Below are 20328 nucleotides of genomic sequence, written 5' to 3' on the forward strand. Positions count from 1 at the left end.
GGATTACAAGTCTCAATCTGACAGTTTTGAATTAGAAAAGGCAGGCATTCAAGGAATAGGTTGTTTAACAATCTTGGTTCGGCTTGGTAAACAGAACAAAGTAGAGGCTGATTCTTGAACTGTGGAAAAGTCACAAAACATATTCTCCTGAATGCAGGTAAATTGTAATTCAAACTGCAATTACTTGAATTAATTGTCACACAAAGGCTTCACAATATGGCCGGGCAGCTTGGCAACCCTGTTGTTTTAGCTTTGTTTCTAGAAGGTTTTCTCATGGTTTTGAATTGGAGCGTTTGTTAAGTGTTCAACTACTCAGTCCAGGTTCCAGTACATTTTCCACGTAGCACAAGGCTGCATAAAAGCTTCCCTAGTTTGTGCTTTCACTGCTAAGTGTTAAACTTTAACATGGGATGCATGCATAAAAATGCAGCTATGATGTGGTAGAAGGGGCAAGATGATATAGACTGCAGTCCCATACTAGTTGTCCAGCCTCATTGCATAGTATAGGGGAGCAGATGAAGCCATGTGAACTGAAGGAGAGAGAGAGCATGGACAATGAGAGTAAGATTAAGCATTCCAGAAGCTTCTATGAAGATATACTCCAGTTGTGAAGAGGCAGAATAAAAGTAGAATGATGTGCCCTAGTTTTACATAAGGCACAGGCAGTGGGGGAAGGAATTCCTAAAAGGGGAAAAAGCAGCCCAGTGAAAAGTGAGCATATGCAGTAAACATAGAATCCTGAAACAGAAATGAGGGGTGGAAAGAAGCATCCTGGAAGAAGACAAGGGAGGCTGGATGGAATGCTGAACACAAGCACTCCATGCCGCAACATTTTGTCTGAGGTTGCACTTGTCATGCATAATGGTGACTCAGTAGCAGCCTGCCACAAACAGGCTCTGCACCTAGGTATGAACTGAGCTATTCCTGCTATGCCACATAATTTAGCCTTCTCCTCAGCACAAAAGTACAGAGAGTGCCAGGACCTAATACATCAGCCCTAGAACCCATTAAGCACACCATATTAGACAATATAGAAATCACCAAAACAAGAGCACACAAATTGCAAATATGATCATTCTCAAAGAATATATTTCAGAGTTCTGTCAAAACAACACATTAATTCTTCACTAAAGTATCATCAGGAATGCCTTCTGGAATTGAGAAAGGAAGCCAGCCAAAAATGTTCATTTTCTTGGCCTGTGCATTGTAGTAAAGTCATAATGCTGAAATGTGAGACATCAATGAGTAATTTAAGAATTTGAATCTTCCATTTGCACCATCCATTTCAAAGCTTTATTACCCTGCTGAAAGTGACAACTACACAACTATCATTATACTCTTTCTATATCGTTCTTGACAGTTGAAGATCAAACAATTGAAGACCAGCGCTTTTAGACAGCCTCTAAAAGTGTCTTAGACCCATGTAATCATTATCCGTATGATGGGGCCCAGCACCCACTATCATGCATGCATGCAAAGTCATACCTGCAATGAGTCTCATACACATGCCTTATACATGCCAACACCAGTATCACTTCAGTGACTGGCCAGCCAGCAAAGATCCATCAGCCCTGCCTGGTGCTCCTGTGGGTGGGGCTGTCATGCAAGTTTGGACCATATTTGAATGGTCATCCTAATCCATGCCAGCCTAAGTAGCCATCCTAATCCATGCCACACCACAAGTATTCTTTCTTGCTCAAGCACATTGATCTGGATTGGAACTTAGGAGAATAAATGGCTGACTCTTCCCCAGTATTGCCTATGAATGGACCAAATCAGAAATGTTGTCCACCCAGCCTGGCCCATGTGTGGAGAAGATAGCAAGTGCACCAGGCAACCCTCCTCACTCCCTTTGTACATCTACCCTAGCTGTGCCATCTTCAGACATCCATGTAGGGAACTGTTCTTCTGGATGCAACCTATGCACATAGCATAAACTAGAATTGTGCAGGCCCCTTAAAAATCAAATATTCAACCATGAGATTTTGGCTACATGCATTCCATTTTATGCTCTGGGTTTTCCAGTCCCACATAGATGGTAGAGGCTGAGACTATGCCAAAAGAGCACATGAATGCCCATTCTACAGAATGGATGAAAGGGCAATGAGCATGCAGTTTAGCCCCGTGACCATAATGTTCCTTGATACTCCTGTATATTTTAGAGCAAACTGTACAACATCCTGACACTAAATCATCACTAAGCTCACTGACCTTTAAAAGGCTGCCAGACGTCCAAGAAGATCAAGTGACAGAAGTGTAAATGAACAAGACCCAGATGGGCTGAAATGCTGTATACTGATTGGAGTCTGGCAAGTTTTTGAGGAACTTGCCAATAGCTTTTGCATGGCAGTATAAGCAATGTTACAAATCTTGACATTGGTTTCCAAGCAGTAAATGAACTGCGTGATGACTGCATGCAAAATTTCTACATCTGGGGCTGAGGGGACCAATGATATCGACATTGCATGGGGATGGTAGAAGTAGACCTTTTCCAGGGGAGAGGAAGTACATTTTGAAAGGCAGGTCCTCGTCATGACAGTCCCTACCACCACACTCCCAAGGAGAACTCGGGAATGCAAGCACCTGTGCTGATCCAGGTTAACAGGCCAGTTCCATCTCTTTTCCCCTCTATCAGTGATTATTTCTTCTGGAAAACTCATGTGGTTGATACTTCAAGCATGGGCTTTCTGCAAAGTTTCAGAATACAAACTGTTTTCCATATGCTTGGCCCATACATAAAAAGCCATTTTCCAAGATAGGTTGGGTGTATCCATTCCTTTACCCTGAATCCTATCAGCTATCACTGGCATATAGGCATACATGAGTTCTAGTGATGGTTCAGAGACCCCTCATATTAGGTGGCAGCTGTCAGATTTTTCAACCACCAGGCTTTCGCCATTATTGATATTTCACCAGTCTGATATTTCCGACTCATTTTTCAGCTTTTGTTGGCCTGTTCATGTACACTGTATCCCAACAAGATCCTCACCAAACTCAGAAAAGAACTCTTTTAAATATTTTATTTATACTTAGGTTAAGCTCCCATCTCTTTAGTGTTCTAAACACCAATGATATTCCATTAAATTTGTTGGTAAAATGTTTGGTCCACAAGAATCCCCAAAATTCAGAAACTTACATTTGGAACTGTTTTATTCTTAACTGTCAAGGTCCCAAATGAGCATCACTGATGTCCAGGTTTTCTACCTAAAAGTTGAGGAACTGGATTCCAGGCTTCTATACCTTGGTTGTTATTTTATTGCCTTAGGCCATCTGTGCACTTGGAAGCCAATTGCATACTCTTTGTTTCAGTGATGATGATTTAATGGCTCTAGGTTTGAAAAGAAAAGTCTGCACATGTTGTCTGAGTGTTTCTTCTTTTGCCTTGGAGGAAGAATAGCAACAGCATACACAACAGCAATTTTTCTTATTGTGATGCCTGATACAACTTTCAAAATTGGCTCAAAAATGTATAGCTTGTAACGAGCCCCATGCTGATTTGCTTTGCCCTAGAATTGCTGGCTGTAAAATCTGATTATGGCCAAACAAATTTGAATCATAAACCTATGTTCTTCTGACAGATTTACTCTATGGGTATATATGCAATTCACCTTCAAGACAAACCTGAAATAAACAAATGGCTCTGGAGATGGAGATGACTGGCATGGAGGTTAATCCCACTCCTCAGTCTGAGATCAGGATGGGGAGTGCCTGACAGCTGCAGACCTTCTGCTACAGTGGCACCCATACAACCTGTTAACGGGTACCTCAGAAATATCTTTAAGGTGGGGGAACTCAATGGAGCAAAGCTCAGGGAGCCAAGGTTCCATTTGGATGCCAGGAAGCACTTCCTGACAGTCAGGACCCCAAGGGTGTGGAATGGGCTTCTATGGGAGGTGGTTGAGGCCCCATCAGTGCGGGTGTTCAAGGATAGGCTGGACGTCCACATGGTGGGCATGTCGTGAGCGGAGTCAGCTGGTGCTGGAGGTCAGACTAGATGGCCTGGGAGACCCCTTCTGACTCGCTCTGTTTTCTATGTTTCTATGTTTCAATGAGGTCCAGTATTAAATTTAATTCCAAACCAAACTGTATGGAGAAGAGACATAATTAATACTGTGGAATGCTGGAAGAACTAGAAGCTCACTCTTCACTGCTCAGCCTCTTCACTCTCACTTCTGTCTCCGTTTCTCTCTTTCCATCAGCTGTCAGCTTAGTTTAACTCCTCCTTCCACAGTAACACTCTGTGCCCAATTAACAAACAAGATGGTGTGGTCAGTTGCTGGGAGGAGAAAGTGGACTGTACCTTCTCACTGCTGTATCAACCAGCCTTGACTACAACAGCTATCTTTGATGCCAAATCAGCCCTTGGGGTATCAGCCTCCTTCTTATGGAAGTTTCTAGCTCCTTCTGCCTGCCCCCTATTCTGGGAATCTTACCTATGGATGCATATAAAAGAGCCTCTTCATATACTAGCTTTACTCACTCTATCTTATTTCGTACATAACTCACCACATCATATGTTGATGAACCTCTAATTCTAGTCCTTTCCAGAGGCATCACAGCTTTTAAAATACTAAACTGATGATCAAATAAAACATTGGATATATCTGTGCTACAAATATAAAACAGTTTCTACCTCTTTACCTTAATAGGCTTCAGGAATGAATCTTATATTATATGAGTATTATATTATTTGCCTTTGACTGCTTTATTTATGTATTGCATTTCTTATTACATATTTATTATCATACTTATACTTGGATTATATTAGATTCTATCTGCAATGTAGAATAAGGCAGGATATCAATAAATCAGTCAGTAAACTGGTCAACTGTAGCTCCAAGAAAAGCTGGGGACTCCCAAAACAAATCCCAGGTACCCTCAGAAAACTACAATTGTCCAAGATTGCTTAGAGAAACCAGAACAACAAAAGAAGTTTTGAATGGATTGAAATTTGTGGTGCAAATTTTCCCACAGGAACTGAATGAGTTGAATAATTCCGCTAAGATTGTATAATATTCAGATATTTTTTCCATGAATGCATGCTGGTGCTCTGGCTGTGTCTGCACAACAAGGGTGGGCAATATTTTGGGTGGATGAGGTCTATTGTCCTGCAGGGAAAAGCAGGTAGGGATAGTAGACTGGCAGTGAGTGGGGCCCAAAGTCAAGAGGGGGGGGGGTTGTTTCTCCTTCAGTCCTTTCTCTCCCTCCCCTCCCCCTCAACCACATCCCAAAATAGGCTCAGCACCATGAACCTTAAATTGCTGCTGCACTAACATCAGAGCCAGTTGCCTCCACTGAGTCGAAATATTTTCAGAGGAGTCACTGCTGGGGATGGAAAGTCTAACCTACCTTTCCCCAGTGCTGTGACATCTCCCTCCCTAACAGGGCCTCAACGGAGTTACAAAAATGCAGTACTTTGTTGTGGGTGATATGCTTTGCTTGTGCATGTTTGGAAGGGAACACATGCTTATGTGTGAGAGAGCAAATGAGTGAGTGTGCAACTGAAAGTGACGGAGTGTATAAGTGTGTGTATGAGGGTATGGGAGAGACTGAATGAAAACTTGGACTATCAGTTGGAGCTGCATGCCACCCTGTTGGGGTTCGGTCCCCAGTGGATTTGCAGAAAACCTGTTAGGCCTTTCAGCCAAAAGCACTCCTTTGGCTCTGCTCTAGACCTCTGGCTCCCTTCCTGCTGCTTCACAAGGCCAAGGAATCTGAAGCAGTGCCTCCAGCTATTCAAGAAAATTATACTTTCATCAGTCAGTGTGTGTTAGATTTAGCCATGAACTACTGTTTACCTCAATGGTAATTGAATTCATTCAAGCCTTTAAAAGGTTGTCCATGAGATTAGGACTATGAGATTACATTAGCATCATCACAGTCCATATTGTGATGGTATACAGTCATGGACTGCACAGTCATGCACAAATGGATTGTACACAGTCATGTACCAAATATGCCATGCTACTCAGATGTTCTGTACATCTGCATATACACTTATTATAATAAAAACATACCAACAAAAAGCTTAGAATTGAAGTCTGGTGAACAAGTGGACTATTCAAAATTGATTCCGGTTTCAGATTGAAACAAAGAGGTAACCTAGATTCTAAGGATGTCTAATCCTCATTTCCCTGAACTGTGTATCCTTATGCTTAGATGAAGAGGCAAGATAAACTATTAGGACTAAAAGGGTCTTTATTCATTCTTGCCTGCCTATTGAACTGCAGTCAGTGCTGTTTTCATTTCCTCGCTGTGCAGTTCCTACAAGTAAACCAAATTGACTCTAATCCAACACATAAGCATTACTTCAGAGTATTCTGTTTCTTAACTAGTGTGTGGCTGTTATTGTACTCTTTGTCTTGCTGCTCAGCCCCTCTGGGTTCAAAGGAAGAGCTGGAATTATCCATGCTGCCAACTCATGAGTGACTCACTTTATTTTGGTGACGCAATTGCCATTTTGTATAGGTGAGTACATAATGTACTAGAGCATATCACAAGAAAATGAAGTTTTCTCACTTGCCAAGCTGCACTGATTCCATTCAGAGTAGAGACAACACTGGTGCTTACATGGATAGTAAAGAGGGTCATCTGACCTTTCCCTGACAGTGGTGGAGGGGGTTTCCTTCTCTTTCTCATGAGTCAAGGCCTCCAAGCATTAAGTGATGAGCCTAGTAAAACATACTATGCAATAATCCAATGGCCTGTTTTAACCTTGACAGAGCCATTTCCCACAACAATCAGGAATTGTAAAAAAAAATGGGTTTTTTTTTCTTTGAATCTTCTGTAATCAAAATGTCACCATCTTATCTTTTAATGCTTCCTTATTTATAATTAAATTGGGGGTATTTGTTAGTGTATCCATGCTGTCACACAGCCAATGTTCATCTTGCCATAAGCATGGAACTGTGTGTCAGTACGTTTGATGATACTCAGCATTGCAAAATTCATCATATAAGTTAGGAAATAAATGAGATTCCTGTACTGTAATGTGCCATCCTGAGTAAATGTCTCACAATTCTTCAATAACAGGAAGGAAGTATCAAATTAGGCAAGAAGTACCGTGGGATCCTTTGAAAAAAAATAAATTTGCACTGTCAAAACTATCTCTGTCTTTTTGTTCATTTGTTTGTTTGTTCATTTGTTTTTAGAAATCTGACACTATCTCTTCCCCGCTGCATCTCCAGGGCCACTCTTACAGCCTTGGAATCACAGCCAGCACAGTCTTTTCTGCACCCGTTGCAAAGGGCAAAGGAGTGTCCCTTGAGTTCAGAGCCACAGCCCAACATCAGATTGAATTTCCAAACACAGGGTTGGGACTCTGAACAATTATGCATCCCATCTATCTAGCAGCCATAGGATCACACCTTTTTAACATTTCCTGCCATTTTTCCTTTACTCAGCATATATTGCTTTTACAGTAGGATCTTAAGATCCACACTTTGAAAATCTTCTTACGTTGTCAAGATCCTTGCCACAACCAAGTTAGTTGTTGATTAAATGAGTGTTGTAGACTTTTTGTTATTACAACCTGTTCCATGATAGAAACCCCTTAGGCTGCAATCTCATGTGCATCCTCACAAAGAAATAAGTTCCATTGAATTCAGAGAGTTGTATTTCTGAGCATACATGGATAAGTATTCACTGTTAGTTGGCCTTCATATTCCTTCTGCAGGAGCAGACAGTGTGGGAGGCAGTGCACAAATGAGACAGCCATTGTTTTTACTAAAAACAGCTCCAACGGCCTGCGCTTGGTCCTTCTCCTAATTTGCTAAAGCCTTTGATTTTGGACTACATTGTCACTGTATATTTCAGTGGAATTGTCATTTACTGACTGCCTTCCTGTCAACAGGTTTGATTAAGCCTAATGTAAACAAAAGCCACAGACTGTGCACCACAATTACATGCCAGAGGGCCATTTGGGGTGTTCCAAATGTGTCTGGAAGTTTCAATGATCGTTCTTTATTCTGCTTGTCCTTACCTTTGTTTTTTGAAATATTTCCTGCTATGCATTCTTCATTCTTTGTGGAAAAGTATTCAAGACATATCTGACCCAGGGCAATAGCGGACAGGGTAGCAGATCATCTGCTCAGATTTAAATGGATTTCATTGCAGCTGTGTGTGAGGACCAAGAAGCAGATCTGGACCACAGCAGCAGGGTGGAATTAGCAAATTACTTCTGCACAATTTCCCCAATGGTTTTTTTTTTACCCTACCAGAGCTGTTCTTTGCCTTGCAGCTAAAAAGAAATACAGAAAGCAGGTGCTTCTATGTGTTTTCCCCACAGGGCAAATAATAACTGGAAAGTGGGAGGCCAGAAAAAATATTTGGGAGAGACTGAAGTTCCCTCTTCAGTGCTGAACTCCCTACTGGCTGCAGTTAAACTCTGAATAACTAGTGCCATATATGTTCATTGTTCAGTAAGATTAGCATTTTGAAGAAAGTGCAATAAACTCAATCAAATTTTAAAGGGCATAACTTCATCAGTCTTAAGAGAAATACTGTAACTGCATGATCTGTATAAAGAGTAAAGTCTGCTTGCCAAGGGTTTCAGTTTTGTTTAAAGCAGCATGAAAGACATCAGCCAGCTTTCTTCATTTCAGTGCCAGACCAAAACCTTTTTATTTTGCCATTATTTTAAATGTTAGTACTGTTTTTAAGATGGATTTTATATATTATTATCTTGATGCTGTATTTATTTGTCACCACCCTGAGACACTGTGAAGGGCGGGATACAAAAGCTTTAAATGAATAAATACTAAAAACAGGATTTCTCATTGATGTGAGCAGGTGTTATTAGTAAGGGCACTTTGTGGAAACAAGAACAGGACTACCTCCTGTATTTGATGATAAGTTGGAGAGGTTGTATTTGCAATCTGAATAGGACAAGCACAGCTAGTAATGGAAATGTATATTTTCCATATAAATGATGCTTACTTTCATATAGCATCGCTCCCTCCTTCCAAAGTCAACCCAGATCTTTTTGGAAGGACCTGATTTCTGTACGAATGCTGTATGGTTGTTAATTCTATGAACTTTTCTCTCAATTCAATTAAAAATACATTGTTCAGCATTCATCATTTGTATTGATAATTTTTTTCAGTTGTTTCAGTTTCTTTGTTTTATCATTTATTTATTTTAATACAATATTATTTGAAAAGAACAAGCCACATGCTTTTATTTTCTGTATTGCATCTGTTCTCTAGTACACAATGCTTAGTTCCAGCTTGGCCTAATCAATCTTTACCAGGGTTGATGTAGTTTTAATAACACTTGATGTAAATCTTCAGCTGTGAACTGAAATCTAAGAAACTGAAATGCATCTATTGTAAGATCTGCCTAACTGTGTATTGTGTGGTGCCCCCTGCACAGTAGATGGAACTCTGTCCCAAGTGACATTGTAATGCTATGGTTTCTGCTTTTCAATGCAGCTTCAAATTGTGCTCTTCCCCCACAACCACAATTTTAACTTTAATGTTCAGCTAAGCCTTTTTGTCCCTGCATTATACACAATAATCCATTTTATACATCACATGGATTTTAATCCTTTTCCTTTCCCAGAACTGCAGCTTTTAGTAGGTTGATATATGCCCATTCTTTTTAAGAGGATTTTTTCAGATTTAAAATAATTATCTTTTTTTTTTTTTTTTTTTTTTTATTTAAAATAATTTTTTTTTTTTTTTTTTTTTTTTGCTAATTAAAACTACATTCTGGCTATTAAAATTCAAGTGTTCTTTGTCTCTTAGAAAGAGGCTCCATGATGCCATCTAATAACCTCAATTGAAATATATACTTAATGGCCTGGTTGTGCATGAATCACAGGAAGAAAACTCATGGTTTGTTGTTGGGCTGTGAACTATGGGATGTTCATGGTTTACTAACCACAGTTAAACCATAGCGTAGAATGTGCATGTAACAACCACCACCCATGATTCAATGACAACACATACTTAACTCTTACTCTGGGTTTCTGTCACATACAAACCTGCTCAGTGAATTTTCACAAAGATCTCATCATTTATTTTGAAACTAACTTTGCAGGTGTTTAATGCATCCATGGCAAATCTAGACAGCATACTAAAAAGCAGAGACATCACCCTGCCAACAAAAGTGCATATAGTCCAGGCTATGGTTTTCCCAGTTGCAATGTATGGCTTGAAAGCAGGACCATAAGGAAGGCTGAGCGCCAAAGGACTGAGGCCTTTGAATTGTGGTGCTGGCGGAGACTCCTGCAAGTACCTTGGACCACAAGGTGATCAAACCGGTCAGTCTTAGATGAGATCAACCCAGACTGCTCTTTAGAAGGCCAGATCCTGAAGATGAAACTGAAATACTTTGGCCACCTAATGAGAAGGAAGGACTCCCTGGAGAAGAGCCTAATGCTGGGAACAATAGATGGCAAAAGAAAAGGAGGATGGCAGAGGATGAGGTGGCTAAATGGAGTCACTGAAGCAGTTGGTGTGAGTTTAAATGGACTCCGGGGGATGGTGGATGACAGGAAGGCCTGGAGGATGTTGTCCATGGGGTCGCGACGGGTCGGACACGACTTCATGACTAACAACAACAGCAATGCATCCATATAATTATGAGTGCAGTGGATTGAGGATTTTGAAGGTAGAAACAATATAGTATCCTTGTAGGCATTTCACTGTGCTCCATACACTTGTTATGGATTCCAGGAAAGGGAGCCAGAGAAGCAAATAGCACTGCAGCCAGTACTACCCACTGCCTATGGATTCATGGAGAGAGTTACAGGCAGGCAAAAACCACACTCCATCCACACTTTTCTCTCACCTTAGAGTGCTATTACCAACCACTGCCCTGTGGGAAGGGTTCCAAGAAAGGGGCTTTCATATATATGTTAAAGGATTCCAAAGACCATGTTGGGTGCCTGCTCTGGGTAGTTTGTTCCTCCATTTTCCTAGAGGACCTTCTATTATCAATTGCCCTGTTGAATGTGTCCCTGTGAGGTTTAAAGGAAAAAAATGTTTCATTATTGTATCTTTACCTTGAAAGAGTTCTATTCTGGGAAGAGTGTCATTACCAAAAAAAAAAAAAACTTCCAAGTTTGTTTGTGCTGTATTCCAGAAACATAGTATGATAGAGCTGGAAGGGACCTATAAGGTTATCAAGTGCAACCCCCTGCTCAATGCAGGGCCCCAAGCTAAAGATCCCTGGCAGATGTCTATCCAACAGCCTCTTGAATGCCACTAGTGTGGAAGAGTCCATGTTCTCTCTAAGTAATTGGTTCTATCACTGTACTACTCTAAGAGTCAGAAATTTTTCCCTGATGTTCCACCAGAATCTGGCTTCCTGTGACTTGAGCTCATTATTCCATGCTCTGCACTCTGACATGATTAAGAAGAGATCTGAACCTTCCTCTGTGTGACAGCTTTTCAAGTACTTGCCTGTATTAAAATGTATTCTGCTGCTTTCAGCACAGCACTCCAGCCTATTAAGAGCACTTCAAATTTTGTTTCTGTCTTCCAGGGTATTAGCTACCCCATCCAATTTTGTGCCATCTGCAAATTTGATCAGCATTCCCTGCTCCTCCATCATTAATCAAAATGCTGAAGAGAACTGGTCCCAGAACTAGGCTTTGTGGTACCCCATTGCCTCTTCCCAGTCTGGGAAGGTGCCATTAAGAAGCACTCTCTGGATCCAATTCTATAGCCAAATGTGGGTGCACCTGATAGTTGTCCAATACAGCCTACTTTTAGCTAGTTTGCTGATCTGAATGTCATGAGGCACTTTGCCAAAAGTTTACTGAAGTCCACAGCATTCCCACAGTGCACAAGGGGGGAGAGTTACCAAATAAAAACTATAAGATCAGATTCATTGAACAAGCTTTGTTCCTGATAAATCCATTCTGGCTTCTAACAATCACTGCATTGCCTTCAAAGTGTTTACAAAATGGCTGCTTTATTATCTATTCTAGAATTTCCCCAGGGAGTTAGACTTACTGATAGTTCAGGTAGTTTCCAGGATAGCCCATTTTTCCCTTTTTGAAGGTAGGGACAACACTGGTCCTCCTCCAGTAATCTGACACTTCACCCATCCTCCAAGATTTCTCACAGATAATAGACCATGACTCTGGGAGTTTGTGTTCCAATGGAGCCAAGCTCAGGGAACCAAGGTTCAATTTGGATGTCAGGAAGTACTTCCTGAGAGTTAGGACCCCAAAGGTATGGAATGGGCTTCCACGGGAGGTGGTGAGGCCCCATGGATAGGCTGGACATGCACATGGTAGGCATGACAAAAGGGAAGCCAGCTGGAGCTGAGGATCAGATTAGATGGCCCAGGAGGTCCCGTCTGACTCACTCTATTTCTGTTTCTATGCTTCTTTCAGTTCCTTTATTCCTCTAGGATGCAATTTATCAATCCCTAGAAATTTAAATTCATTCAAAGAAAGAAGGTGTTCCAAATTTGTTTAATAATCTTACACTTCAATCCTGCCCCCTTTAGTTTATACTTCATTTTTGCCAGAGAGCTCATAGACCTGCTTTTAAGTCAAAGTAGGAACTGAGCCCTTTTGCCTTTTTCTTCCATCTGTTACCAATTTGCCCTCCTCATTTAGAATTTGAACAACCATTTCTTTTCTCTTTTACTGTTCATGCACCTGGAAAAAAAAAAAAGCTTTTTGTTGCCTTTATTGTTCCTTGCCAGCTTCAGCGCATTCTCAGCTTTAGCCCTCCTGATGTCATTCATGAACTTCTCTGCCACTGTCTGTACACTTCTTTTGTCACCTGACTTTTTCCCCCCCGCTTCCTGATACATGTCTTCTTTTGTTTTTAGATCAGTTTGAAGTTTGTTGTGGAGCTACACTGATTTCTTCTTTTGTCTTTTATCTTTTATTTTTGTTGGAACTGTTTGTATTCGTGCCTTTAACATGCCTTTCCTTCTTTCAAAACTCCCACTTATCTTGGACTCCTTTTTTCCACTTGCCATGGGAACTTACTTGTCATTGCCTTGAGTCTTTTAAAATCAGCTTTTTGATAATACATAGTGTATATATAGCTATGTTTCACGTTTGCTTCTTTTAACATCAAGGACAAGTATGTTGTGCTCCCTTTCTGAGTTCCTGTAACTTCCACATATTATTATGATTAATTTCATTTCTATATCTCCCCACAGCCAAAGCACTCTTGACAGTATATCTACTGAACCATCTCTATTAGTCAGTATTAAGTCTAGTATGACTAATCCTCTCATTCTTTCCTCCACTCTGTAGAAGAAAGTTATCAGTCATGCATGTCAAGAATGTCTTGGAAGGGCCACTGCTGGTAGAATTTGCCCCCAACAGATATCATGGTGATTGAAGCTCCCCATTACTTTTACATCAAACTTCTTTGAAACTGGTAATTCACTTAACAAAAAGTTTCGTCAACTTCTCCATGACTGGGTAGTTGGTAGTAGACTCCAACTAGCATGTGGCTGTCTTTAAAGATTTTCAGAAGCTGAACTTGTACAAAATGAGTTGGTCAGATTGACAGAAAGAACTGGGGAATCTGAACATACAGTACCAATTCTGATCTGGTTGTTCTGTTTGTCTTCACATTTCTAAGGCCATTTCCAGTCAAGAAACCACAATACCTGACAGAGTGCTTGTTCTGGCATGGACCTACTTGTATACTACAGTTGTCATCTTGAAATCTTAGTCTGGGTGCCACCTCCAAGAGAGTCTTGGGGGATGACAGCAAGGGTGTAGGCCTTCTTAGTGGAGGCCCACAATTGTTGAGTGATCTCTCCACTACGAGTAACAACATTGTCATCTCTTCAGTGTGAAGTTAAGACTTTTTTTACACTTGGCTTTTGGATGGTATATGATGGAATTTAATGCCAGTTCTTATAGCAGATCCCATAAGCCATTGTAACTGTTTTTAGGTGTTTAACGTTAAACAAATTTTTCAAATTAAATACTAATTTAACTATTATTAAAAATAATCATTGTTATTATATAGTGTGGTGTAGTGGTTAAGAGCATGGGACTAGGACTCAGAGGATATGGGTTCTAGTCCCCGCTCAGCCATGGAGTTAACTGGGTGACTCTGGGCCAGTCAGACTCTCAGCCCAACCTACCTCACAGGGTTGTTGTTGTGGGGATAAGATGGAGGAGGAGATGTAAGCTGCCTTGAGCCCTTTGTAGGAAAAAGGCAGGATACAAATCAAATAAATAAATAAATATACAATATAATAGTTGCATATTATTGGGAAGTTTTTTTAACTGCCCAGTGAGCTTTAGTTATTGGGTGGTGTAAAAATGAAATGAACAATACATTATATTTGAGATAGGGCTATTACTGGCCAGTCCATTTTATTTGCTCTGGCCTTATCAGAGGAGAATCTTAATAGCAAAGGCACTCCAGTACCCTGTATTAGTTTACAGTCTATGGCCTGATCTCATATTTATATATCTCATAAGGAAGTGTTGTCTAGACTTCCTTATGTTTGGTTATTGCAGATCATTTGTATGACCAGCACTTTCTCCTCTTACCTGACATCTGGCTACTTCACTGTCCTATCCCAAGGCAGTAGGGCTGTCATATAAAAGAAGGCGAAAACTTGTTCTCTGCTGCCCCACAGGGGAGGACTAATTCTAATGGATTTATGTAAACACAGGGCAGATTTTCATGAAATGTTATTGTAAGTCTTTTAATGTGATAGAATTCAGTTCAAGAATGGAAGTAATCATTAGAAAGAAAATGTTTTTTGACTGTAGCTAATCAAACACAGGCTGGATAGCCAACTGTCAGGGAAGCTCTAGCATCAAGCAGAAATATTTTATTTATTGTATTTATGTTAAGCTTTTCTTCCTTTAAGGAACTCAGTGGCTTATATAATCTTCCTTTTCCTTCTCCTCCTTTCAATCTTATCCTCACAATAACCCTGTGAGGTAGATTAGGCTGAGACTCAGTGATTTGCCCAAAGTCTCAGTGAGCTTTGTAGCTAAGTGGAAACTAAAACCCAGATCTCCCAGATCCCAGTCCAACATTCTAACCACTACAATAACTGGCTCTCCCAGATTTATAATTCTAGTGTCAACTTTTATGTCAGCTTCAAAATGATCTGTACATGGAGGGGAGTAATTTTCCTTTTGCCTTAGAGTTTCGAAAGATGATCAGTTTTCATGGCATTTAAAGCAATTTCTCCTTAGCACTAGGGTGGTAATAGAGGTGAGGATCACAGTAGTATGCAAGAAACAATCCAATGCACTTCTTAAAAACACATCAAACACTTCCAGCTATGGAATAAAACAAATCCTTTTCTGAAGAGAAAAGAAATTCACAAAATTCTTGGAACAGCAGAATACTACTACAGGAAGTATGGTGGCCTTGCATTTTTGTTTTCCTTTTTCAACACTGATAACAATTTCATTTGGATTCACTCTATAGTGAATACACACAATCTAGGAGCTGGGGAAACTGTGACTCTTCCTCAATGATGTCCCAGAAAATATCCAAAAATATCCCATGAAAATTATTTGATTTACAGTATACCTGGTCTTTCTACTAAAATGGTACTCAAGGCAGTTAACAATCATTAACAAAATTTGATAAAACCCAATTCAAAATTCAATGGCATCCAGTACAAGTACAAACTGCATCCAGCTCAACAGACCTAATTATTAAAGGCCCATTTGAAGACAGCAGCTGTCCAGAGAGCAAAGAAGGAATTAACTTAGCCTGCAATTGTCACTGAGAAGGCCATCTTTTGCATTTCTACCAAATGTGCTCCTGAAGGCCATCCAGAAATAAAACGTGCCTCTCCTTAAAACCTCTCATCTCCTGAGAACCACACAGGCTTATACAGGTGAAGGCAGTCTTCCAGGTAACCTGTTCCCGAGGTATATTGCACATTATAGGTCATAAACAGCACTTTCAGTTATGCCTAGAAACAGAGAGAGAAGATGAAGATGTTGTGACAAGGGAATCGCATGCTCCCTGTAAGCAGTCCCAGTCTAGGCACAGCATTTTGAACCAGCTGAATGTTCTGAAAAATGTTCAAAGGCAGACCCATGTAGAGCACATTGCAGTAGACCAAATGGGACATAACTAAGTCATGTGTGACCATAGCTAGATCACGCATCTCAAGGAATGCAAACAGCTGCTACATTCAACTCAAGTGTGCAAATGCAATTCTGGCCATTCAGGTTCTAGGTAGAATCCAGAAATGCAACCAACTGCATGTCTGAATCTGGGGGGAGTATAATCCCATCCAGCCCATGAATCCCTATTCCCCGGTCTTTGGCTGACTTTGAATTTTTGACTAACACAGAGCCCTTCTGCCTTGTCTGTCTGCCTGTCTTGGGCTACCACAGTACTACTAATGTCTCCCCTAGTGGGGCTGGCATTTTGGACTTGAGCAAGTAACTTCTCCAAAAATGGGAGTGCCCACCTCTAGACTGCTCTTCATCCCATTAGATTGGATTTTTGTTACCTTGTTCAATACTGCTGCCTTTGCAGAAGTATTTACAAACTCATTTGTCTATGTAACTACACATATTAAATTGAAATAAAAGACTAGTACTGCATAGTCTAAAGGAACCTTCTATTACATGGTTATGATTTTGGCTAGTAAAAATAAGACTTTTCTTCCCAGACACTACCAAGTGAACTGAGGATTGTATTATATAGAGTAAATTTTATCAATACAACACAAAAAGGAAGTCTGCTTAAATAACAAGATCTCATTATCATACACAGTGGACATGATACATGGGGAAGATGTGTGCAAGTGGCACTAAAATAACCCAGTGTAACAACTGTGCTAGTGTGAGATCTTACCTGAATATAATCCATGCTAAGCTTAGTCTATTTGGTTTTTCAGTCTTATTTTATCAGGGTGTTTACACTAGGCTGTGCTGGCTGCTTCTCAAGTGAAAGGCTGTTCATTTTCAGAGACCAATGTATGCAGAACTATTGACAATCAGATTTTATCATTCTTGGCTGCATGAACTAGTAGCCTGACTCAGCTAGTTTCCATCTGATCTCTATAGAAAAGAAGATATGGATGTGTACATGTGTGCATATATGTTTCAAAGAACATAAAACTGCCTTATACAAAGCCAGAGAATTGGTCCATCTTCTGCCCCTGCTTACTGTGAAACCATTGCTGTATCAGCTCACTATCTCAGTGAAGTGGATCTGCAATATCCTAGGAAGGGATGCATCTCCATCCCTTTTTGTGGTACTCTTAATGATGCCAGTGATTTGACCACCACCTGTAAAGTAGGGATGCACGATCTTTTGATCAGATAAGATCAACCTTTCAATCTGTTCTCAAACCACCCAGCCATCCAGGAATCCTGCCTCCTTGCTTTCGCTCCCTTCTCCGTCTGCTTCTGCTTCTAATCCACTCTCTGCTTGAATGATCTTGATATGTCACATAGATGTTATATGTTACATAGATGTTTCCCTTCCTTCCCCAAAAAGAAGGTAAGGAGAAAAAACAGACTATAAATAAGATGTGGCCCATGGGGCACTCTGTTTAAAAAGCCTCTGTGACAGGAAGCATAACTCCTGCTCCTAGAGTGATCTGAGGGGGAGGATTGGGGGACTGGACTTTTGTTGAACTTCAGGGGAATACCAAAGAGGGCTTAGGGACAATCTGACAATCTGAAGCCTGTAGGCTGCACTTTTCCACACCTTTGGTATAAGGCATGTTCCCTGTATAAGGCATGTCTTGCCTCCTTAAATTGTACACACCACCCAAGAGAATGTATTTCTCCCAGTGCCGGTGTTGAATAAACTCTCTTTAGAATAGGACTGCTCTCAATATCTCTTGCAAGTGGGTGAGTGCCCTCTAGTGAGCAAGACTGGCTGCAAACACTGCAGGTGGGATCACATACAATGTGCATGGCCACAACAGCTGTTATGCAATGCAGCAGATCTCTCCCTTTTGCCTGTGCTCTGGAACTAGGACTTGAAGGAAAAATGTGAGCAGAGGAAGCAAAGCCTCAAAACAGGAACTTTTCATAGGAGCTGTGAAATGCCCAGTGTTCAAGCATATACTTTCCCCAGGGATAAAGGAAAATAACTTGTGCTACCTCAGTAGGGCATGATGCTTTTGAAACGGCAAAAGGAATACATCAAAATGCAGGGCACATTTCATAGATCTTATTAATGTTTTCTATGTCTTGATAGCATTTTGAGGCTTTGTCTCTTTTATTTCTCCTTCTTGCATCCTGTGGCTAACCCCTCACAGACATGCACACATGACACATGCACACATTCACCTGCTACTAGGACTCAGTGCTCCCATGTTTTCTTTTCAGTCTGTATCTTTGGCATTCACTTGTTTTCTCTTCAAGTTCAGAGGAGCTCAGCCAACCTCGTTTCCCTGACAGCTGATAAGGAGAGAGAAGGTAATCATCCTGGTCCTCTTGGAGCAACCATTTTTATGCAATACCTGCATAGAAATTGCACAAAGAGGAGACTTGCAGCACCTTTAAAGACCAGCAGGGCAAGTTGTGGCATAAGATGACATGGGACTAGAGCCCACTTTAGCAGATTCTTGAAACACTGTCTATAGCTGGCAATTATATGGATGGCTGGATGGATGTGATGCAAGTACTGAGGTCAAGAGACCATGAAACCTAAAGACACCAACTGTGATGCTTCCATGCAAAGCTGAAATATGTACAAGATAAGCGCAGTGGATGGCAATATAATGATATTTGGAGAACATTTTCAGCTGGCCCCACAAACTAGAGCAGTTAAGCCCTTTATCCCACTTTAACAGATTTGTGGATGTGATATCATGGCAGAAGAGAAGGACAGAATATTTCATTTTTGGAAAACAAAGGTCAGAAGTATGCTGTTAAATATATCCAAAATTAAAATGTAAAAAGCAACATATTTAAGTGTCTTTCTTGTGATTATTTTCTTTCTTGTTAGAGAGCATAATGGAACTACAGAGAACGTTTATTTTATTGAAGCAAATATTTGTTGTCAATGCTTGTACACAGATCCATTTAACTTTACATAATAGTCATAAGGTGCAAAACCACTGAGCTGGCTAGAATTTTAGCCAGTTTAAAATAGGAGAAGGGGAAATGCCTTACATAGTTTCTTATGGATTAGAAACATTAAAGAGAGATTCATTGTGTTAGTCTGCTTCCCTCTGCCACCTGATTTATCTCAGTTTCTGCTTGCTAGGAACACATTATCTCTCCAGAGCATTCCACAAGTTATATTTTGGATGTATATGTAACAATGCAGTGTGTGAATGTGACAAGCAGGTGTTTGGAAGAACACTTGGTTGCATGTTTCTGTTTTCTTCAGCAATGTGTGAAACAGTGTCCAGTTTTTCCAGGGATTGGCTCACCTTTCACACCACTTAAATATTTATATATATTTGGAAGTTATCTGTTTTCAGACAGTATTTTTACAGGCCTCTGTTATGTGCTTCTGAGTATAATCAAAGCTGCCAGGTCGGTATATAATTAACAAGTTGTCTTGAAATGATATTGATCCTTCCCAGAAAATGCTCGTGACTTGGTCATCTCTACTTCTGTGCTTCTGGCACAGAATAACCCAAACATAAGAACATAATATCCAGGGCTCTGCTGGATGAGTCCAACCCCTATCAAATTCAGCAGTTCTGTTCCCACAGAGGCCAGTCAGGTTCCAGTGGGAAGCATGAATAAATTCACATCCTTCTGCTCATTTTTCACAACAAGAGGTATATGGAGGCATACTGGAGATACTTAATAACTATTCTGCCAGTACCACTGATATCCTTATACCTGTTGGCAAATACCTTTTAAAGCCATCCAAGTTGGTGTCTATCATTACTCCTTCCCCCCCTCACAGCAAGCTTACTGTCTTCCCGATGCTCTTCCATTCAGTAATACACAGATTCTGACCTGTCTTTCTGCATCTGGAATCTTTCACTGCATTCCCTAAGGGGAATTTCCTTATTGTCAACTGGCTCAGACAGGGAATTGGGCAACCTCCCTACCCATACATATACTTAGTGCTTGCAAATTGAGTACCACCTCATGTGTAGCTACTCAAAGATAATGTCTGTGTGGCATCCAACACCTAAACTGTCTCCTGTGCTCAGCTCCTGAATAAAATGGATATGTTGTGCTAGAAACGAAGGAGATGCAAAGCTAGGTCACACTCTGGGAAAGCAAACCAGACAGTCATGGAGCTCATATTCAAGTGAGAAGTAGCAATAGGCTTGTTCATGTTATGCTTTCCTTCCTGGTTGGCTTCACATCATGAAACTATGTCAGAGCAGGCATAGGAGCTTCCAAAAGACATGTGTAACAAATAGCGTATGGGCTATTTCTCCCCACTCAACAATCAGTCATTTGGATAT

Source organism: Varanus komodoensis, unplaced genomic scaffold, assembly GCF_004798865.1.
Source record: "Varanus komodoensis strain SLA01 unplaced genomic scaffold, ASM479886v1 scaffold14_1, whole genome shotgun sequence".
Classification (NCBI taxonomy): Eukaryota; Metazoa; Chordata; class Lepidosauria; order Squamata; family Varanidae; genus Varanus; species Varanus komodoensis.